The sequence below is a fragment of the Myotis myotis genome, unplaced genomic scaffold (assembly GCF_014108235.1).
Source record: "Myotis myotis isolate mMyoMyo1 unplaced genomic scaffold, mMyoMyo1.p scaffold_m19_p_18, whole genome shotgun sequence".
NCBI classification, from domain to species: domain Eukaryota; kingdom Metazoa; phylum Chordata; class Mammalia; order Chiroptera; family Vespertilionidae; genus Myotis; species Myotis myotis.
In genome coordinates this window covers 13,351,018-13,373,434 of record NW_023416322.1, presented here as the reverse complement: position 1 = coordinate 13,373,434, position 22,417 = coordinate 13,351,018, and the positions used below count along the sequence as shown (strand labels likewise).

At 42.1% G+C, this 22,417-nt stretch overlaps 1 protein-coding gene across 1 annotated transcript in view; it reads left to right on the top strand.

Moving 5' to 3' along the window:
- KCNH1 (potassium voltage-gated channel subfamily H member 1) overlaps window positions 1-22,417 on the top strand; it is a 255,884-nt gene that overhangs the window by 145,937 nt on the left and 87,530 nt on the right. The gene's annotated exons all lie outside the window — the stretch shown is intronic.

The window sequence follows — 22,417 nt, the reverse complement described above, 5'->3', positions numbered from 1 at the left end:
TATTGAATGTTTGCTATCTGTAAGGTACCTTGCTAAGTCGGAATTCCTCTCTGAGGAGAAGGTATTAAGGTTCAAAAGGTAGGACCTTTGCCTTCCAAGAAGCTGTACCTCTGTGTCATTCCTGCCTCCCAAATCCTTAACCATATAAGTGGACATTGCCAACTTTTAATGTACTTCAGGTGAGATTACTCAGTGATCATGACTATTTTTCATCTTCAAGGATAGTTGCCTTCCGGGATCTGGCCTTGCCTGTCATTCTGCCTTCCACTCTTCATCCCTGAACTGTATTTACCTGTAGAATTTGGGGACTAGCTACATCCCATGTAGCTTTGCTCCTGGTCATCTTGATCAGCAGGGAGATGCTAAAAAAATCTTCTAAAATGTGGAAAAGGAGTGATAGGGTCACGTGTTAAAACTATTACTTGAACACTTGACTTAATTTAGGTCCCGGTGAGAGATGTGAGGAGATGAAATTTAAATTTTAGTATATCATAATTTCCTGATAGGCACTAATGATCATAATGAAACTTCACCTCTGGCCAGTGATTATGATTTGCAGTGGAAGTCACTTGATCCTAATTAATGGAGGCATTCATTGTGCTTCTTTGCTGTTGCCCACATTTGCTCTTTTGCCATGACATGAGCAATGGGCCATTTTAGCTTTTGGATTGGATGTTACTCTGCACATAAATGATGAGTTTTATTGCCTTGCTTTGAAATATACTATCTACCTCATACAGGGATTTCTAGGGGCGGGAATATATATTGATTTTCCCATAAAAAAATACAAGAAGAACTTGACTTTCTTGTTGACGCTGCCTTGGCCTTCCTTCAATAATGGAAAAAGCTGTGATATTTAAATCTGTGGGAAAATCAATCTGGCATTTGTGGGTTAATTGACAATATTTACATGCTACAATTAGTCTCATTATGCTTTAATTATATTAATTAAACTCATGTCCTGGAGAATAGGCATTTACTCATCCTCTCCCTCCTCCTGCTTTCCTCCACATGTACATCTGGAAGCTGCTTCCCTGGGTTTTGTGAGCACATGGGGCAGGGTCCATTTTTCTTTATTGTTATGACCCCAGAATAGTTCTGGCATAGCATACGTGCTTATAAATCTCTGTTGAATTGAATCACACATATACAGACATAGCTTGGAAAATCCATGATGGTAACTACAGTGGCTTCTAAACTTGCTCTCTGCGTAAAACAAATGCCTAAATTTGCTAGCCCGCACAAATGCTTTGTAAGTCTTCCCCTTCCCATCCATTTCGCTTGCATTAGCAAAGTAAATAAAACAACAATCTACATGCAAGGTGAGAGACTAGAGAAAGGAGAAAACATATTTCAATGCCAATTTTATGGCAGATGCAGTGTTAGGACCTTTCACTACATTATCTTATATTATTACCCAAGTGTTTTTCCCCTTGCCCCAGAGGTTGCTTTTAACAAAAAGCCAGCTGAAGCAAAAAGGGAATTGCTTGTTGGAGATCTGTAAAGACATCAGATGCTGCTTAAGGGGATTAATAAAAATGGGCTTAATAAAAAATGGGTTTAATATTTTATCTCATCACTAACTCATCATCTGTTGGGCCAACCATTTTCTAGATGATATGCCGATAGCAAGCCATGTTGAACGACGAACTCATTATTCCTTTCTCACTCAGAGTCAATTACTATTTACCTGGATTATTCCTGAAGCAGGGCTGTAGGTGAGGTAGAGATGGGAGGTAAGTTGCCTCCTTCCATTGCCTATGCTTTAAAGGGAGAGGAAATAGGTGGCTCTGTGGTAGCTGTGCTCTTAAAATGTGATTACAAATAGTTGCCCTCCGTCCCTGACAACAAATGTAAATATTAATGCTGTGTGCTTTCATACACAAACATGCATTAAATCAATAGGATCATGTGATACTCTGTAGTTTGGTTATTTTTAATTAACCTTGGCCTCCCCAGACCTAGCTTTGTGTGGAACACACAGGGACTCAGTAATGCTCACTTAACGGTAGTTCATCCCCATTCTGTCATGTGTTGGAGGATTTGATTTCAGAGACAAAAGAATTCCAACCCAAAGACCTGCTGATAACAGATACCAGAGTAGAGTTATAGAACAGAAACATCAGCTTTCAGCAGAAATAGGAGAGTGTAAGTGTTTGTTCAATGGTCAGCTTGGTCCTTCCAGCTTCTGAAGAGGTAAGCATATCTGTGGTTGGCTTCTTAATAAATTATACAACAGGATGTTCCAGGGGGTCCATTTCCTGAAGGTGATTGCTCAGCATCATGGAGCACCAAGCACCGTTAGCACCATTAATGGCCTATCAGGGTTTAGTGGTCTAGAAATGCCACTCGCATCTTTCTTGAAAACACATTAATTCAACCCGACAAGAAGCAGAGCTATGCACCAGATAGTGGATACACGGCAATATTATCCCCCTTTGTCGCTTCTTCTAAGAGAGCTCACTCTATTTCCTTCGGGTCTGGTGATGTGTCCACACTGAATGATTTTGAATATTTTACAGGCATATTCCTTATTTGTTTTAAAGGAAAACTACTTTATAACTTTGGCTTACTGCCTTGTTAATACATATAATGAATGAGAGAATGTGGGTGATGGGGCACCCAGCCCAAACTTGGAAACATCAGCTTCTTGGAGCTCTTGCCGTCTATCAAGGTTTTGAACTTCATCATTATTGAGGGTTTTACTTAAATTTCAGCTATGTTGTCACATGGAATCTAAAAATAGCAACACCACAAAGGGATGGTGTGAGTAACACATGTCACGATTAAAGGAGATAGCTCTGTGCCCGGCACCTAGTAGCCACTCAGTAAATGTTAGTTGAATTAGAATTCCCCCATCTTTCTTCATCACCTCACTAAAGCATTGTACCTTTGGCTAGTATATAATAGGTATTTTTCATCATGTCCATTTGTTAGCTCAATCCCTCGCCATCTGTGTTCCTTGTCCACCTGCCAACCTAGAAAAATTATCTTCATATCTTCAAATGACAAGTTTGGTTTTTTTTTAGATAACACTTTTTATGCTTTGGGTTTTATTACAGTGGAGTGCTATAGAGTATTATTATTTCCAAGGACTAATTTAATGTCTTATCAAGGTAATTAAGATCTTACATTATGTGTAGGTGAGCTTCCTGGTCCTGCTAGGGGAGGAAGTAATGTATTCTCGTGCTTTTTTTGGCTAATAGAGCAAATGGGAAACCCAGAGCTAGTGGGGGACAAAGCCAAGTTTGCAAGTATGTTAGGTTGTTAGATTTACCGCGTAGTTGCATGTTGGGTCAGTGTTCATGGCCAGCTTGCAGCAAATGCAATTAGAGTGTTCAATGGGTATTTCTTTGGAGAAGTTTGTTAAAGAAGGAGCTCATGTACCCAATTTAAAACCTGCTTATGAGAAGTTTCCAGGATTCTCACATCCTGTCATCCAACATGTATTTCCTAATCTCCACTAGAGTGTGCCTGGGGATTTGAAGACACTAAGTTCCTGTCCCCGCACCCCCACCATGGTGCTTGTAGTTCAGTGGTATTTACAATCCACTAGACTATTATTCTCCCCATTCTCAGACATGAAGACTGAGTCATCAGGGTCTATGTGACTTTCTCCAAATCACACAGCCATTGAATGCTAAGCCAAAGGACTCAACATACGTTCCACACCCCTGTGTACCCTCTTATTCATCACTGTCAAGTGGGAAGCCTGAATTCAGAGCAATTAAGTTCCCCAGCCAGAAGTGACAGAAAAAGATTGAACATACTTTCCTTTTACTAATTTTTCCCTCCTGTGTCATGGACTCTCTGGGTCAATACTTTATTGAGCTGAAAGAATTCATTGGGTCCCTATTATGTGCCAGGTGTTGTAATGACCTTTGGTGATACAAAGAAGGAACTTCCTTAAGGAATTCACAGTCTGAGTTGGGGGGTTATACTGAGAAGCTCACAGGGACAAATGCTTAATACAACTGAGCCCAGGGTATTCTGGGGACACCAGGGCAGGGTGGCTAATCCACATAGGGTCTGTCCAGAAAACTTTGTAGGGGAACTAGGTCTCCAGGAAAGAATGGGAATTAGCCAGATTGAGACAAGGAAGTTTTTCTGGACAGAGGAAATGCCTGTGCAAAGGCCCAGACATATTTGAGAGCACGGAGTCTTTAGGGTCCTCCAGGAGCTTTTGTGTGACCTTAGGGTTAGAAGAAAAGACGCCAGAGAGATGGGCAGGACTTAGGTCATGAAGAACACGGTACGTCATGGTACGCCGTGTTGGCTTCTGCAGTTGGCTGGGTGTCGCTGAAAAATTTTAAGCAGGTATTTTAGAAAATGGGCTAGAAAGGATGAAGTTTGGAGGCAGCGAGACCCATTTAGGAGGCTGTTAGAATTGTCTAATAACAAATAATGAGGGTCATGACCTAAGGCAGAGGCAGTGAGTCAAGCTCTCCCTGCCTCTCCAGGACACGACACGCTTCATGGATTGATTTGTTGCTTTCAGCAGCCAGCATGTCTGCCTGGCTGACCCCGCTGCCACTGAACTTCTTTATTTATCGTATTTGCCTTTGTCTTTCTGGACTGAAATTCATGTACCTGTCACTCCTATCAGACCTCAGATCCTCGAGGGCAGTCAGTGTATCCTTTTTATCTTTGTTTTTGCTGCACGAAGACTGTGCCTGGTACCTGCTTTTCAAGTTCATGATGGGGGTAGTGTCAGTTTAGCATGGCTGTGGTCTAGAGTCCTTTTCCGGAAGTACAAGGAAGAAGCGGTGGTTGGAAAGGAAGGATGAGGGAGGAGAATTTACACTACAATAAATCGAGGAGTGTTGACGATGAGAATTTTTTATGATTCCACTTGGACTCCAGCAAAGTGCATCAGCGTTCTCATTTCCCGGCAGGTTTACTGTTTACTCTCAGTAATGTTACACAACTGCTGTGCCACCTCTTAAAAATCAATTAGACTTCAACACAAATAATTAGAGAGAGGAATGGCCTCTGGTGGCTTTACTATAACCTGTGTCCCTGAGTACGATCCTACTCGCAACACTGTAAGTGAAACCCTGCTCTCTTCCCTATACATTCGGTGGGGGATGGCCATTTAGCTAAGGGGCTTGCAAATTGTCTTTATTTTATGAAGTATAAAAGCCAATTAGAAACGGATGTAGAAATCAGACTTTTACAAGGAGCTGTTCTCATTGAAGCCAGCGGTGTGGTGGCCTGAAGCCTTGGTTAGATGTCCTCGTCTCCATCCCATCACCGGTTCCAAATAAAGGGACTGCAGAAATCACTAAGATCGTTGATATTTTTCTCCTAACGATTCACTTGGATCTAGTTTCTCGTAAGTGTCAAACTATTATTACATGCAGATTTTTACAGGCACTTGGTGGCTTTGTTTTTCTGGTCTAAAAGGCTCCACCACTTCCAAGAAGAGGGGGACTTGGCCCCTTCTCTCCCTCCCTCCCTCCCTCCTTTTCTCTTTCCCTTCCTCCCTCCCAGGTTCTCATATAATATTTACCAGGATTGACTGGAGGTACATTCTTGCACCTAGCAGTAAATGCCCACGGAGGCCCTAAATCAGAAGCAATCATCATTTAGGTAAAAGATTTCTTTGAAAGGGTAAATGTTAAGAAGGTAATGTTTCCCTTGAATTCACAGGTTTTCCTTCTGGTTAAATTTTAATTATACCTCATGTGGTTCTGCTACACGTGAATATATTTAACAGCCTTCGGGTTTTTACTGATTGTGTTAAAATTAATACTCGGCCTTACAGAATAAGAGGCTGAATGCTGTGCCTAAGGATTTTTCAAGATTACTAAGAGGCTTAGCAAGGTCCAAGAGACGTCAGCTTGTTTGTGCCTTCATGTGAAAATGTGGTCACTTATTTTTCTTGAACACACACAAATTATTGGTGCGCATAAAATTTGGTGAAGGATTACTTATTAGAAGAGACAAAAGGCATTCTATGGGTATGGGTTTTTAGGCATTCTGTTGACGGTAGTCAGCCCATTTCTCCCCTTGGGTTTTTGAAGGCTTTACCACGCATGCACAAAAGCTTACCAACGGGTGAGCCAAAGGCCTTTGTCAGCCATGCAAGGTGGCTTTGTAATAAATTCTTTCTGTCCAGCAAAATAATTCTGAGGTTGTGTCCTGCTTTCAGAAATCTAATTTATTAATCACAACATATTCAATAATTCTCAGCTCTGCTAGGGTTATTATTCACCTTGAAAAAGGTCTTCGCAAATGTGTTTACCCAATTTCCTGAAAATAGTCCTTAGTGCTTCCCAGGTATTGTTTACAGATCATAATAATCTAGAGTGAGGAGAAGAGGAACTCAAAGCTACAATGTTTAGGGATCTGGGGTCTCTTAAAGATGGTAGAGTATCCCTAAAATTGTTTAAATGCTTCAAATTCAAGCTATACATATGTATTTTTTGTGTGTGAGGGGGGATGCAACACCTATTTCACGACTTGTCTAGAAGAATATGGCAACTGTAATTTGCTATTTAATCTACTGTTTAATAGATGACATTTCAGTGAATAGAATAATGCCTGCAACCCCTCTGGGGTGGCTTCTAGGGCTAACGGAATGGGAAGAGACGGTTCTACCTGGCCAATTACAGAGAATTTTACTTTCTCTCACTTTGATTAATGTCACTTGTAGTCTCTGAAGGGAGGTGCTGACCTAGAAATTGATTCTCCCCCAGGTAACAATTACTTTCTTTTAAGAAGGTTAATTTTTTTTTATCTGCTCCTTGAGGGAGACCAAATAACCCTGGTTATCCTTAAAAATACTTATGTTGGAGTTTTTCATGTGTTTTTGTACAAGTTTAAATCAGGAATGTCTGGTGTTCTTGAGAGCCACAAATCCTCAAAGCTTAATAAAACAAATCATAATGGAGGAAGAAAAAAATAGAAAATTTGAGAAGACTGAAGAATTAGGAAAAGGAGCTCATCAAATTATGCCAAGATACCCGGAATTATTCTTTTGAGCTTCAAATATTGAGTGCCCAACATATGCGAAAAAAAATGTCCTGGCCAGGTTAGGTTTAAGGAGAGGATTATCAAACATCTGAGTAGGATCAGATACGAGGCCATGATCTTTTCCAGCAGATCCTCACCAGGAGTTCTCTGCTTTAGTACATTGTAGGAATTTGGGAACTCAGGATATATCCAGAGAGGACTGACTATATAAAGAAGGTTCTGGAAGCCATTTTGTTTGAGAAACTATTAAAGAAATAAGGGCTGTTTACCTGAAAAGGGAAGATTTTTTTGGTAAAGAGGTCATGAAAAATGCCTCAAATCTTCACTACTCAATATGATAGCCACTAACCACATGTTGCTATTCACATGTAATTAATTAAAATTTAAAAAGTTAGTTCCTCATTTACACCAGCGCATTCCATGGGCTCAATAGCTGCATGTGACCATCAGTTACCAATATTGGATGGCGCACAGATATAGTGCATTTCCATCATTGGAGAAAGTTCTACTAGATAAGGCTGCTCTAAATACTTGAAGAAGTTCATGGAAGAGAAATAATAGATTTAGTCTGCGTATCTCCAGAAGGTACAGTTATGCCCAGTACAGAAATTTCCCCAACACCTGAGGTGGTCAGTAAGAAGCAGAGTAGGAACCTTTCTAAGAGGGGAAATGCTGACTCCTGGTGACCCTTGTCAAGGATGCAGTAGGAGGAAGTAGGAATAGATGTCAGACTTCCCAGCTGTCAGACTTTGTCTTCCTGTGCATGTCAGGCCCTGAGCCACGGCCCCGCCAACCCACGCAGGTGTCTGTTCAGAGCTCTCTGCAATTTCCTCTATTGTTTAGTGATAAGAAGTACCTGGTGGTCTGGTTGAGACTAATCTCAACTCTCTCTCTCAGCTCTGTCTTAATCTGATTTGAACCCTCCTTGGAAAAGTTGGTAATTTACAAACTCATTAGAAGCTTTCAACAAAATCATGCCTAGAAAGAATTTGTTTCTGGAAATCCAAAAGTGGGGATATATTTTCTCAATATAAATTTGGCTGATGGATGGGGATACTGAAAAGGCCACGTTTTCTAACCCTGTGTAGGCTTGAGTTTTCCAAAATCTTATATATTTAAACATTTGAATTTAAGCAGAATAAAACATCAATGAGAAGTTGGCAACAGTATTTTCCCTGGATAAGCCACAAAACAAATAGTTGGCCTGTGTGTTTGGAGAGGTCGGTGTTTGTAAGTTATCTTTATCGCAAAGTCATACCTTCTCAAATACGTGGTTGAACCTACAGAGAATGGAAGGGCCATAATTAGTAGGTATTTATAAAGCTCTTTAGTGGCTTTTAAGGAGACTCTGCCTGAGAACTCAAAGAATTATTTCTGGAAATCTAAAACCAGGGTTGGTTACCTGAGCACATTCCTTAATTGAAGCTTGATGGTGTTGCCCTGCATACGAATCTCCACTCTGGTCAAGCCTGGGCAGTTTTATTGGCCTTTTGGAGTTCTGAAACGACACTTTCAAACTTCCTTAGGGTAGCAGAGGAGGAAAATGACATGCATTAAATACGTTAGAATTGTCTTTCCATGGGGTGAAGAGAAACAGGTGCAATTCTCTAGTCGCTGGAGACAGATTGTGGTCTGAACACTTTAGTCGTCTTGGAGTGATGTTGTCATTTTCTAAAGTCTCCACGGGAAGTCTTTGTCCACTTTTTTTTAAAACTTTAGTTGTTTATTTTTAAACATTTTAAAATTTGCTCCTTTGGATATAAACAGCTGGTCTCTTTCCTCCTTTCTCATCTCCCAGTCAACACAGAATCAATCTGGTGTATTCTATCCAATGCACGGGGGTAAATTATGCTCTAGGCAAGTGTTATAGCATGAAGTGCTCTAACCCACCGTGGGCTTGAAGCTCAAGTATCAGTTCTGTGCCCTGACCCTCCATGGAACTGTCTCCTCAAAGTGAATACAGATGCATTTATTTGCCAGAAGTAGGGTGCTTTGGAAACATCAGTGTGATCTGGCTATACTGAGGAAGGAGCTGGCTCTTGACTGTGTCTGCAAACAGTCAAGAGAAAGTTCTCATGGGAAGTGATGCTTAAATGAGGCTAAAGGATGGTAGGAGTTTGTGGCATGGATGAGAGGGGAAAAGAATTGCAGGGAGTGGGCGTGGCTCATACAAATGGAGAGAAACACCAGCGCTGCAGATGTTTAAGGGAAAATTAAGGATGGTTTTGTGAAAACTAGTGGGAGAATCATTCATTCATTAACAAATATTTATTAAGCACGTTAGTGAATAAAACAAAGATTCCTGCCCTTATGGAACTAATAGGCTAGTGGAAGAAGTCAGAAAATAATCAATATATATATAATGAAGGTACTAAATTATTTATAAAGATCTTAGAACAATTCCTGGCACATTATAAGGGCTACATGGGTGTTTGATTGATGACACTGAATAATTTTATGTGTTTGTTAGAAAGCAGTAAGTGCTGTGGGGGGTGGGTGTCATCGGGTTTGGTAAAGAAAATTGGAAATGCCAAAGGGAGGTATTGGGAGTGGGTTGTTATGTTACAACCTCTTGGAGAGGTTGAAAAAGTGCCATTGAGCAAAGACTTGAAAGAAGTGCAGAGTTAATGATAGTTATTTTGGTCAAGAACCTTCCTACACAGGTAAAAGCCCGTGCAAAGGCCCTGAGGCAGGAGAGTGTCTTCAGGATAAAGCAAGGATGCCAGGGTGGACGGATGAGGTTGGAGAGATGGAAGGGGACAGAGAGGTTATCGTAAGGACTTCTAGGTCATCATAAGGATGTCAGTTTCATTCTGAGTAAAATGGAGAGTCGCAGGGATGTGATTTGACTTCGATTTTAAAAGGTCAGTCTGGTTGCTCTATTGAGAATGGACTTTAAGGAAGCAACCTTAATGGCTACATGAAGAGGCAGCCAGCTGGGCAACCACCCAGGGTACCAACTCCTGAAGAACACTGAAGTAGCACTGGAAACTTTAGAAGAAAGAGGTTGTTACTACCAGAATTCATCTTAGGGAAAGTATTACATACAGGCAGTGAAACCACCCTGGGACATGTTTGGTTGCTTAACTAAAACATCCACTGAATGCCTTCTGAGGACACTGAGTCTTCTTAAGGTCTTTTGTTTTGCAGAGTAGGAGCTGCATTTAGGGATGAGAGCTGAATTGTGAGAACCGTAGAGGAGAGGCTAAGTGGGCCCTCTTTCCAAACTGCCCTCAGCTTCGAGCTCAGCCCCTCCTTAGACTGGGGTTGTTACTGAATTAGATGACCCAGAGAGCCCTGTGTTTCAGTCCCACTGCCCGACAGAGAGATGCAGGGCCAGATCCTGAAGGACCGTGGGTACCCGCCAAAACATACCTAGTTACGTAAACCATACACACTTTCATGATGGCCTTCTTTTTACTTCCATCCCGCATAGGAAAATGTTTTATTCCTTCATCCTGGGAGCATTTTTATTTCATGTTTCAGTAAAAATGATTCATTGTTATTCAGCAAGTCATCGCAAATCATTTCTGAAAGTGCCTGAACAATGGGAGTTAGCTGAGGATGGTTCAGAGGATTGGATGCTGCTGTCCTAGACATGTGGACCCTACCAGGGAGAGGAGCCCTAGGGATCTTTGACATAGCAGTTCCCAGAACCACATTCAGGAAGGACAATCTTAGGCATTACATGATGATGAAGAGGTCAGTTCTCCAAGAAGACATAATAATCCTTAAAGTATATGTACCTAACAACAGAGTGTCAAACTACACGAGGCAAAATAATGGTAGAACTGCAAGGAGAAATAGATGAGTCTACTGTCATAATGGGCGACTTCAACACCCTTTATCAGAAATGGACAGATCCAGCAGGGTGGAAATCAGTGATGACCCGATCGAACTCACCAACACCATCAATCAACCGGGTATAATTGATCTCTGTAAACCACTTCATCCAACAGCAGCAGCAGCAGCCACATTCTTCTCAAGCTCACCTGGAACATTCACCAAGATAGACTGGATTCTGAGCCAGAAAACACATCGTAACAGATTTAAAAGAATAGAAATCATACAGTGTCTGCTCTCAGACCAAAATGGAATTAAACTAGAAATCAATAACAGAAAGATAATGGGGAAATCCCAGAAAGAACAACCTAACCAGCAACAACCTACTTTAATTGGGCATGCTTTTGTTGAGAGCCTGCTACATGGCACTTCCCCAAGGCTGAGAACCATGGTGTTCATGTCCTGACTCCATGAGCTCTGTCAGCACTTGTACAGTAAGGAAGGAAGGATTTAGCAAAATAGTAAAACTTAACCTGGAATTCTTAGTCTACTATCACAGCATGGGGGTGGGGTGGCCAGAGACCCCATCAATGATAGCAAATTCCATTGAGTGTGCTGAGGTTTAGATATTACTGTGGGAACATCCAGGAGGCAGTCCTCAGTGCCTCATTTGTCCCTTTGTTTTGTTATCCTTTGCCTATGTCTCTTTGGATTCTGTTGTGAGTTCCTGGGTTTATGATATATTCTGCATATTTCTGTGCATGTAAGTGGGAGCTTAATAAAGGACTCTTTTTTTAAAAAAATATTTTTAATTGATTTCAGATAGGAAGGGAGAGGGAGAGAGTTAGAACCATCAATGATGAGAGAGAATTATTGATCAGCTGCCTCCCTCAGGCCCCCTACTGGGGATTGAGCCGGAAACCTGGGCATGTGCCCTTGACTAAAATTGAACCTGGGACCCTTCACTCGGCAGGTCGATGCTCTATCCACTGAGCCAAACTGGGTAGGGCTTAATAAAGGATTCTTTAAAAAAAAAAAAAATATATATATATATATATATATATATATATATATATATATAATTGATTTTTTACAGAAAGGAAGGGAGAGGGAGAGAGAACTAGAAACATTGATAAGAGAGAAACATCGATCAGCCGCCTCCTGCACACTCCCCACTGGGGATGTGCCCGCAACCAAGGTATATGCCCTTGACCGGAGTCAAACCTTGGACCCTGCAGTTCACAGGCCGACGCTCTATCCACTGAGCCAAACCGGTTAGGGCAATAAAGGATTTTTGATGAAGTAATGATAACTACCACCACTTACTGAGTTCTTCCCATCCTCACAAACATTTTCTCAGTTTATTCCTTCAACAGCCCACTGAGGCAGGTGTTATTCATCTCCATTTTATAGATCAGAAAACGACATACAAATGGGCTAATATGTCCACAATAACCAGCTAAGGTGGTGACTGTTGGAGCTGGTTTGTGTCCCCAGATCCATCTGACCCCAAAGCTATGCTATAGCCACCACTGTGTTCTGGATCTGCCCTCTGTGATTTGGATGGACCAAGATGATTTAATACATTCTGTTTTCCAGTTCCTCTTTGGGAAAATGGCAATAATCCTTCCTGTCTATTTCACTGGGATGAGGGCACTTGTGGTGGTTAAATGTAAACTGTAATGTACAAATATAATGTATTAAAAGAATTACTATATAGCAAAAGCTCCTTTGGCAAGGGAATTGTCCGATTCATCTTTGATCTTTCCAGTTGCCCACCTAGACCCTTGCAAAGTAGTAACATTTGCTAATGTTTGTGGGATGATAAAATTACAAGTTAGAGAATACATAGTCATGAAAGGTTTTGTGAGCTGATATTTTTAAAAGGTTGGAATTGTATTTATGTAACTGGGAGAAGTACATTTATATTCCATCCAGGTTTCAGGTGGTGAATGTGTTTCCCATCAGATTCCAAGTCACCCCGTGCCAACTCCGCAGGCCCCGGGGCAGACTTGGCGAAGGTGCCGCCCAGGCGCTGTGCCGACACAGCTTGGTCAGGAGGGATAGGCAATTGCTCACCGGGCTCCGCACACGGAGGCACATTTTGCAAAGCCGTTTTTTGCACGTCGTCAGTTGGAAATGTAACTTTCAGAGCGTAAGTCATTTTGGTTTGTATGTATTCAGAGTGACTGCAGAATTGCTTTAGCAGATTATTTCATGGCGAGAAGAAAAATGCTTCTTTGATTTTCTCAACTGAAATCCTGAAAGCTGAACTGGAGGCTGTCAGCTTTCTCCTTTCAATGGTCGTGCTCCCTTTTAAAAATACGGAAAAGGAAAATTAACCTTAAGTCCTCCTTCCCATGAGGGTTAAGATGCTCTGCCCCGTACGTTTTTTGACCTGTTGATGGATTCTTTGGTGGCCTCATCTAAAATGAGCGGGGCTGATGTGAGGTTCCATCTTTATCATTTTCACTTTATTCTTCCTGGGCGGCGCGACTAACTCCACGGGGCACCGCCTTGCGAAGTCGTGGGTGTAGGGATAGGAGAGGACCAGGAGAATGGGTGTGGATGGCTCCCCATGAACACGGTGTTGCCGGGAGAAAAGAGCTGAGAGCACACTTACTGATGATGGGATGGAGAGTCTCCGCAAATAAAAACGAAAATCACTAGCATTCTCAGCATTCCAGTGCAGTGCTTCTCAAGAACTAGTTTTTGACCTTTTAAGGTATCTAATCCATCTCAGACTAACAATGCTCTTGTGAGAACAGACTTACACTTAGGAAAATTAAATTTAAAAGCTGTGAATAAAATAAAGCCCCGATTTTTATGAGATTCAACAGACATACATTCATATTTCCGTAAACATATTCAGAACATAGATAAAAAGGAAAGAATTGCAAGCACTTCACATTTTTTGGTTGACATCTACACACAAGTGATTACTATAGAAAATCCCTATTATATTTGTACTTTTTTCATTCCACAATCATAATGAAACAGTTACGAGTCAAATGCAGTTCCTCATATTAAATGCCTATATGCATTCTTTGAATAAACACTCTGCATATAGGCGTTTGCTTCTTGCTTGCTAATTTATCTAATCTAGGTTGGATTGACGAAAATGCTATTCTCAGGACAGATGATGGAGCCCACACTGAGTGCGTCAAGGACATGAGCCAGGGTTCATGCTGAAATAAAGTAGGTTGTGGATGACTAGACTGCCTTTTCTGAATTACGATTCTGGGAGCTGCTCATCCATGTCAAAGGTCCCTAGGGCTCCACTCCCAGGCAGTGTCCACATCTTTACAGCAGCATCCAATGCTCTCAGCCACCCTAAACCCTATTGTTCAAGAGCAGGCACTTTCAGTCAGTGCCGGGGTCCAACCCCAGCAGGTCCAGGGGTTCCCAAAGGATCCTGGCTAGAGATCCTGGCTAGGCTGCTGATCAACTGAACACTGTCTCCGTGTCCTTCCTTCTTCGCCGACTCCGTCTACACCTTTGGGAACTCCTGGACCTGCTGGGGTTGGACCCCGGCAAGGCAGAATTTGCAATGACTTGCTGAATAACAATGAATCACTGTTACTGAAGAATGGACTAAAAATTTTCCCAGGATGAAGGAACAGAACATTCTCCTATAGAGTCTGGAGGTAAGGAAAAAAGGCCGTCAAGGAAGTGTGTAGGGCTTATGTTCCTAGGTATGTGTTGAAGGTCATTCAAGGTCATTGAGGATCTGACCCCCTGAATTTCTCCTTAGGGTGGTGGGATCGGCATACAGAGTCTTTGGCTGGTCTGATCTTATTTTGACAGGAATGTAAAAAGAGACACTTGGTAATTTAGCGTGGCTCAGAAGATTTTTTAAAATAAGTTTTTGTAGATTTTAGAGAGGAAGGGAGAGGGAGAGAGATAGAAACATAGATCAGGTGACTCCAACACGTCCCCTACTTGGGATCGAGCCAGCAACTCAGGCATGTGCCCTGACAGGGAGTCGAACCAGCAACCTCTTGGTGTATGGGATGATGCTCAATCCACTGAGCCATGCCAGCTGGGCTTGTTTTTAATTTTTATCTAAAATGAAGCAAGTGGTGCTGCGTTTTCAAAATTCATCTTTAGTTTTTCATCAGTAACCAGTTATAAAAATATTAAACTTATAGTATCTTTTGATGAAAAAACACACACACACAAATCCATAGAATTTTCTATGCATAAATCTAGAAAAATAAATTTAAAACATTTGATCAAATTCAGAAAAGATTTGGTGATAACTTTTGGCAGATGTGCTGTATCAATGTCATCACTTCCTTCATTAATAATTGTTAACTTCTGGAACATGCCATAAACTATGGAAACTATTCAAGCTTTTAGCTTCTGGTTTTGGTCTTCAATCTTATCTGCCATTGAGAAGTCTGCTGCTCCCTTACATAGAAGCATTAAGATAATTCAAATGGCAGGGACAGACAAATAAACAAGTCTGGCTGTCTAATTTATATCTTTAGAAAGCTGAATTCTTACCTTGCAGAACACTAAGCATTCATTTCACTCGGTACATCAGACATTCTTGACAGAACTTTTCCTTTCAATAACCATCAAACGTCAATATGCAATAATGTTGTTTATGATTAGCTTCCTTCTCAGAGTCATCATGAATTTAACTCATTTACCTTCACATAATTCACAATTTTATTGCATCACTCAGTACAATGGTGAGTTCAGCTGACTTACTTTTTTTGTTTTTAAGCAAGTCTTTCTCAACAAAGCCAGCAATGCATTAATTTACATTCTGGTGCAAGTGTATTAATCTGGGCAGTCATTCCAGAATGTTTTCCTATCGTCGCAGCTGTGCTATCAGAACAAACTCTACACAACACGTAAACTCCAAACCACATCTGTTGGTCGTTTAACCCTTCTTAGCTTTATACATTTGAGAGCTTATTGTGTCTTTTGGTAATGGGCACGAATGAAAAAGGACTCTTCCTCATATCACCATCATGTTCAACCACATATGTACTGAAAGCTTGCCATGTGAGCTGTATCAATGCACTTGTCAGATTGTCATGGAAAATACATTGCTTGCTTTATTTGGTCTCTGAGTTGGTCTTTCATATCATGAGCTTGGTGTCATTTTAAAGTGGTACGGGAGCTACCTTTCTTGCCGTAGATTTACCCAGCATTTTCAAGCAAACACCTTTTGATGCAGATTCTCACTAATGTCACCGATTGCATATGTTGTGGGGTTTGTGTGTGTGTGTGTGTGTGTGTGTGTGTGTGTGTGTGTGTGTCTTAAAAACACAAATGTGATTTTATGAGAAGCCTGCAAAGTGCTAATATGTAAACATTGAACGTTCACTTCTGTGGCTTTCTAATGTTATATATTCTTTTTTAAAAATATGTATATGTTTTTTATTGATTTCAGAGAGAAAGGGAGAGGGAGAGAGACCTTGAAACATCAATGATGAGAGAGAACCATTGACCAGCTGCCTTCTGCGTGTCCCACACTGGGGATCAAGCCTGAAACCCAGGCATGTGCCCTGATGGGAATCGTACCATGACCTCCTGGCTCATAGGTCAACGCTCAACCACTGAGCCACGCCAGCTGGGCTCTAATGCTCTTTGATTTCAAATAATTCTTTTGGTTTTGAACTTACTTTGTTTAACCTTTGTAAGTAAATTTTGCCCAAGAAGTTTTGAAGGTTATCATTTGTTAGAACATCTCTGCCAATAACATACTTTTGGCTTTTAGCAGGCCACCCTCAACCATGGCTATAAACCTAAACTTAGCATAGGAGGAATAATATTTCCAGATAAAACCAGCACAAACTCTTTGGTCTCCATATCTTTGGAATAGCTTCCATTGCCATTATTTGGTTTACTTCTACTGATACATTTAGATGAGATATGTCTTTTCTTGAGACAAATAAACAAGAAAAATCTTGTGAAATTTCTTTTATGGTTTGTAAATTGGAGCTAACAATACATAATACAATTTTGTTTTAATTTAGCTGATAATTCAGTTCATCAACAATGTATTGAGTTTACTCTGTGCCAGGCACTGAGGAGCAATAGAGGTGAAAGAATATACCTCTCACGCCATCTGGGAATCAGTTCTCTTTTATGGAAAATTTCACTTGCCCATTGACTTTCAAATGTGGGTTGATTTTTTCTTCTTCTCCATTTCACTGGCAGCTCTTCATGTACGTTACTAGTTACAAAGTCATTCACTCTCCTCAAGTAAGTGGCTGCCTATGTCCTTTCTTACATCACCATAGTGTTTGAAGTAGCCAAAAGTTACCACAGGCACAGTCAGCAGAACTGGCCTGGTCTAGGAGTAGCTCGTAGGGACATGGCACACGGATGGCCAAGATATCACTGGGTTATTACGAAGAATGAAATTCAGTTCATCAACAATGTATTGAGTTTACTCTGTGCCAGGCACTGAGGAGCAATAGAGGTGAGAGAATATCCCTCTCACCCCATCTGAAAGAAACTTGCATGTCCTTCTAGGGGGCGTCATGCTTGCAAACAACTTCAATGTGAGTTTTGTATGACAAGTGCTGAAACAGAAGTAAAAGCCAAGTGCTTTGGGAACCCAGAGGAGAGCCTGCTTCAGGCTTGGAGAGGCTTGATGGCATTTGAGTTGAGCCTTGAAAGAGCGGTCAGGTACTAACAGGAAGGAATGGGCACATGAAGGTCATTCTATCGAGAGGGATGTAGAGCAGGCAGAATCAGCAGCATAACGGTGGGACCCAGTGCAAAATGAAAATGCTAAGCCCTTGTTCAGACACGATTAAACATTACAAGACAGTGACATCAGAGCCTTCAACCAAGCATGGCACCTTCTGATGGCAGAGGCCATGTGACTACATAGGTTAGATGTCCATGGAGCCAATCCTGAGTGCAGGGTGCATACAAGGAAGGGAACTCAGGGCGGTCTGAAGCATAGCTCTGTGAGAGTAAGTAGTGGAAGACAGGTGTGCAAAAGCAGGTTGGAGTCATGTGCTTGGGTGCTGTGCTCAGGGAGGATGGACTGGATGCTGAGTCAGTGGGGGACCTCTGAAGTTTGGAGCTGGAATGATATGATCAAAGGAGTGTTTTGGAAAGATGGCCAGCCACTGCACCATAGAGGCAGGATTTGAAGTGGTATGGGAGGGACCAAAGAGAGAACAGGGGCTTAGGGAGAGATTGAAATGGAGTAGAGAAAGTGGACAGCAGAAACATAACAGAAGTAGAGTGTTCAGGTAAATGAATTGAGAAGTATGAGGATCGCTTCTCGGCCTTTTGGCTAAGATCAAGTGTGGAGAAGTATGAGGAAATGGGTGTGTGCAGAAATGATACTAATGTGGTTAGCCTCCATGGCAAGACTGATAAAGAAAGTGGAAGGAGAGTTGGTAGGTGGGGGAATCGGGCATTCAATCCATGTTATTTGACCCACTGGCTGATGACCTGCAGTGGCTTTATTACTCTGCCAGGATTTAATCAAAGTGATAAGAGTTAATGGTGGAAATAACTAAGTAATGGAAATTCTTCAGCAAAGGGCAGTCCCGTGCCCTCATTAATTCAATGAAGCTCTGGAAATGTCCATGGGTCCATAGCACACACTAGTGGTGTGGTGAGGCGAGCAAGTCTTAATGAAGTAAAATCCAAGCACAGAAAGCTCTGTGCCCACCTGTCCAGCCATATCTCTCACCATGCCCCACCCAGACCCTGCTCCCCAGGGCTGAAGCAGTTGCCTTTGTTTGGGAGTCTTCCTTCCCTACTCCACTACCACACCTCCATCTCCCCTGTATCTCTCAAAGCTCTCCTCCGGGCAGCTCATGCTGCCCCCCCCCCCCGCACCCACCCCCGCCCCCAGTCTAGATTGCTCCCTGACCAACCTCTCACTTATCTAGTCATGTGGGACCAGGTCTTATTGGCCATGGTAGCTGAGTGCTAGTGCCATGCTTATCACAAGGGAGATGCTGGGTAAATTGTTTGTGAAACAAATGAATGAATGAAGAGATCAAGTTTGTCCCTTAAATTGAAGCTAAAAGCCCATTCAACTTCAGATTAAATAGTTGACAGCTTTTCCTTCCAAAGAGGGCACGTGATCTGCAGTTTCTAAGCAGCAGAAAGTATCATGCTGCTGTTTAAACAACCAAGTACCTAATGGGGCTCGGAAAATCCTGTTTTGCCATTGTGACACCCCAGCCCACCTGTTGTAACCAGAGACCAGGAAGGAGTGGGGCCATCTCAAGAGTGAGATTGCGGGGGGGGGGGGGGGGGGAATGGTCCACACTAGTGGACAGGCTGTAGGGCATTCAAAAAGATTAAAATATCGAGGGAAAGTTGCACTGTCTCTATGATCACCAGAAGCTGGCCATTGTAAATTACGTGAGTGATAACATACTCCTCCCCTGCAGAGACTGCCCTTGCTGCCTTCTCCCGTGGGAATGCCCGGTGAGCCCCACTGAGGAGCAGCACCGAGCTTTAATCATGCCTCTCAGGGCAGAATACAGGCTATTTACGTGCTCTTTCTATAAGCTCGGGCTTCAAAACTTCCTTTTCCTCCTCATATTGGCATTGCCATAGCAACCTTCCTAAGGCCAAGCCTGTCACTGCTCAGGTTCTCGACGTCCCCTCTTTCAGATTCAGGGAGGCATCCAGTGTCATTGGCTCTGAAGAGCCTGTGTGAGTGGAGCTGAAGTCTGTGTGTTAGAAGTGGAGGCCGTGGTGGAGCCAGGCTCTGCCCTTGTGTCTGCCTGAGAGGAGTGATGTCAGAGGGAGGGTGAGGACATGCTTCTGGGCTTCTGTTTACTAACAGTTGTTGAACGTGTAGACCTCACTCAGTGAACACATCTTTCTGAAACCCCTCCCAGTGTGCTCAATAAAGTTGGAAAATATTTCAAAATATTTCCAAAGCTTCAGAGTGGCAATTTGAAAACTTCTACTAAACAACATTTTCTCTCAGATTAGCAAACAACAAGTTAATTCTATAATGTATATTGATACCCTGACTTGGTAAACCAAATGAGTAGTTTGGAAGGTATGGTGATACCAGTAGGTCACTCATAAACTCCGAGATGGGTGGTTAACCAGCTGTTAGGCTGAGCACCCAGTTGGAGGGCTGCTCTCATCCCTCCTCTGGAACTTGTGAGCAGAACAGCATCCAAATCTTGGGATGCTGCTTGAAGTTGTCATGTCCATGCTGAGTTCAAGGGCAGAGATACCAGGTGTAGATTAGGAGCTCCACTGCCTTCAGGATAAAACCCAAGGACTCCCTTCATGATGTGGGTTTTGTCACACCCCAACCTCCTATCTAGGATCACCCCACCACCATCCTTGCATTCTAAGCACTAGCTTTGCTGAGAGACTTCAGTTCCTCCAATAATATCTGTTCTCTCAACCTTCCCATCTTGGCCATGCTATTCCTGTGCCTGGAATTTTCCATTTACCCCCTCTCCCTCATTGACCAGAACAATTCAAGACTTAGTTCTGGCATCTTCTCATGAAGGAGGCCTTTCTTTGCTCAGTCCCCCAAATGGGGTCAGTTAGATGCAGACTTCGTTTCCGTATACTTATGTTGTAGCTCAATAGCCTCACCTATCTTCTGGCCCTTGTTATTCTCGTCCCTGCCTTCTGCCCCTTTGTCTATTTCCACCTCCAGAACATTTTCTCATGTGCTTCCTTCCGGCCTTGGCTTTGCTCCTCCAGCAGAATTCTCTGGAGTTGTTTCTTCTGCCTCTCTCAGGGCTGATTATGTGTTGCTAAGCACTGTTCTTACAGTCCTTGAGAGCTCAGTGGTGGTGCTGTGGTGAAACTGACTCAGAAACCTGGAGAAGTTCACCACCCAGGCCTTTTCTATTAGCTGCAACACCATCAACAGAAGAGTAGAATCCATTACTTCTGATCACTATTTTATGGACAAATCTATCAAGGTATATAAAATATGTTATCAAATGGCTAAGTACAAGTTGAATGTTGTTTTGTAAATTCAACGTGTCTGACGCTGCTTAGCTCAATTTTTATTTTTCTCTGTACCTTCACAGTCCTAGTGAATCAAGGGCAAGAGGCCGAGGGCTCTGGGCCTGTCCTAGGTGTCAGACCCTTAACACTTGGCTCTTCGGACCCCTGATGAAGGTCCCATTCCTTCCTCCTGATACTTGGCCAGCCCTCCTTAGCCATCTCTCTTCATGAAAAATAATGACCTTGATAATTTCAAGGCCTCAAATTACCTTTTTCTCTATGGTTAATTTTTTCTCTTTCAGGGGGAAAAAGGCTGCGATATTTTCCCACTTTCTAAAAAATGTAAATCTACTTTTAAAAAAAGTGAATCTAGCCTATGATTATTTCTTCTCAATTGGGAAAAAGTTTATACATCAACTTAGTTGCTAATTTCTTTAATTAACTATTCCCCCTCTTTTATTTTTTAACACCAGTACCAATTAAGTACTTCCTGGTGAAGTCTGTTGTTTTATAATTAGTTTCTCAAAGAGATCACTATCTTTTCCTTAAACATTTTAAAAATAGTTGAACATAACCAGACTTTCACAAAACCAGGCATCCAGTGATTACTTGCAGACTAATTTAGAGGCTCACAGATGGGGATGAGGAAATGGTGCCTTTAAGAATCATGGGAAGTTTTTAAAAGTCTACTTGCTCACCTTCTTCTCACCCCACTTCACCCCTGAGTGTAACTAAACCTAGGAAAATGTAAATTTTAAACAGCTCTCTTGGTGATTCTAACATAGCCCCTGGTTGAGAATCCTGGTCATGGTGGTCCTGGCTAGGTAGGGCCCATGGGAACATTGTTAATTTCACATGCATTATACTGGGGAGCACAGTGGGGAAGTCAGATGTGATAATTTTCAGGGGAATTCTGGAAGAGCTACATTTTGGGTTGGACCTTGAATAATAATAACATAGCAACAACTGGTATGTATTGGCCATGGACTGCATGGGGCACTTCTATATGTCATCGCATTTAATCCTCACCAAAATCTTACTGTAAGGCAGATGGTATTAACCCATTTTACAGATGAGGAAAATGGAGCTTGAAGACGTCCAGTGATTTACCAAAAGCCACACAGCAAGTAGCTAGCGGGGTTTGTGTTCAACCCTTCAGTCAGTATGACCTAAGCTCTGACTGCTTTGCTATGTCCGATTCAATAGGAAGGAGGCAGCAGAGACTCGGGGTGTGGGACAATGATAAGAGAATTATTTCCTCCCTGGTCAAAATTTTGATTGAAAACAGATGTCTGGTCTTATGAGAAGTCCAAAAGCCAAGTATGGGCATTACTATTATGCTGGAAATTGTCTTTCTGTCTCTAAGAAGATGAGAAAGGCCAAGTTTTTATCATCATGCATAGATCTGGTGTAATATCAGCACTTCAATTTTTCTTTCTGATTCCATAATTATAATTCATAATCATCGTCCTTCATTGGAGGTCAGAAGGACTTGGACCCCACGTAGTCCTGTTTCTTGTTGGACTCCCTCCGTTGGCAGGTTTATTTACTTGAGGAAAGGCAGCAAAGTGTAGAGCAATAGCCCTCAGTTGGGGGTGGATTTGCCCACAAGGGACATATGGCAATGTCTGGAGACATTTTTCCTTGTTACAACTGGAAGGTGCTACAGGCATCAGTGGGAAGAGGCCAGGGATTCTGCTAAGCATCCTGCAGTTCACAA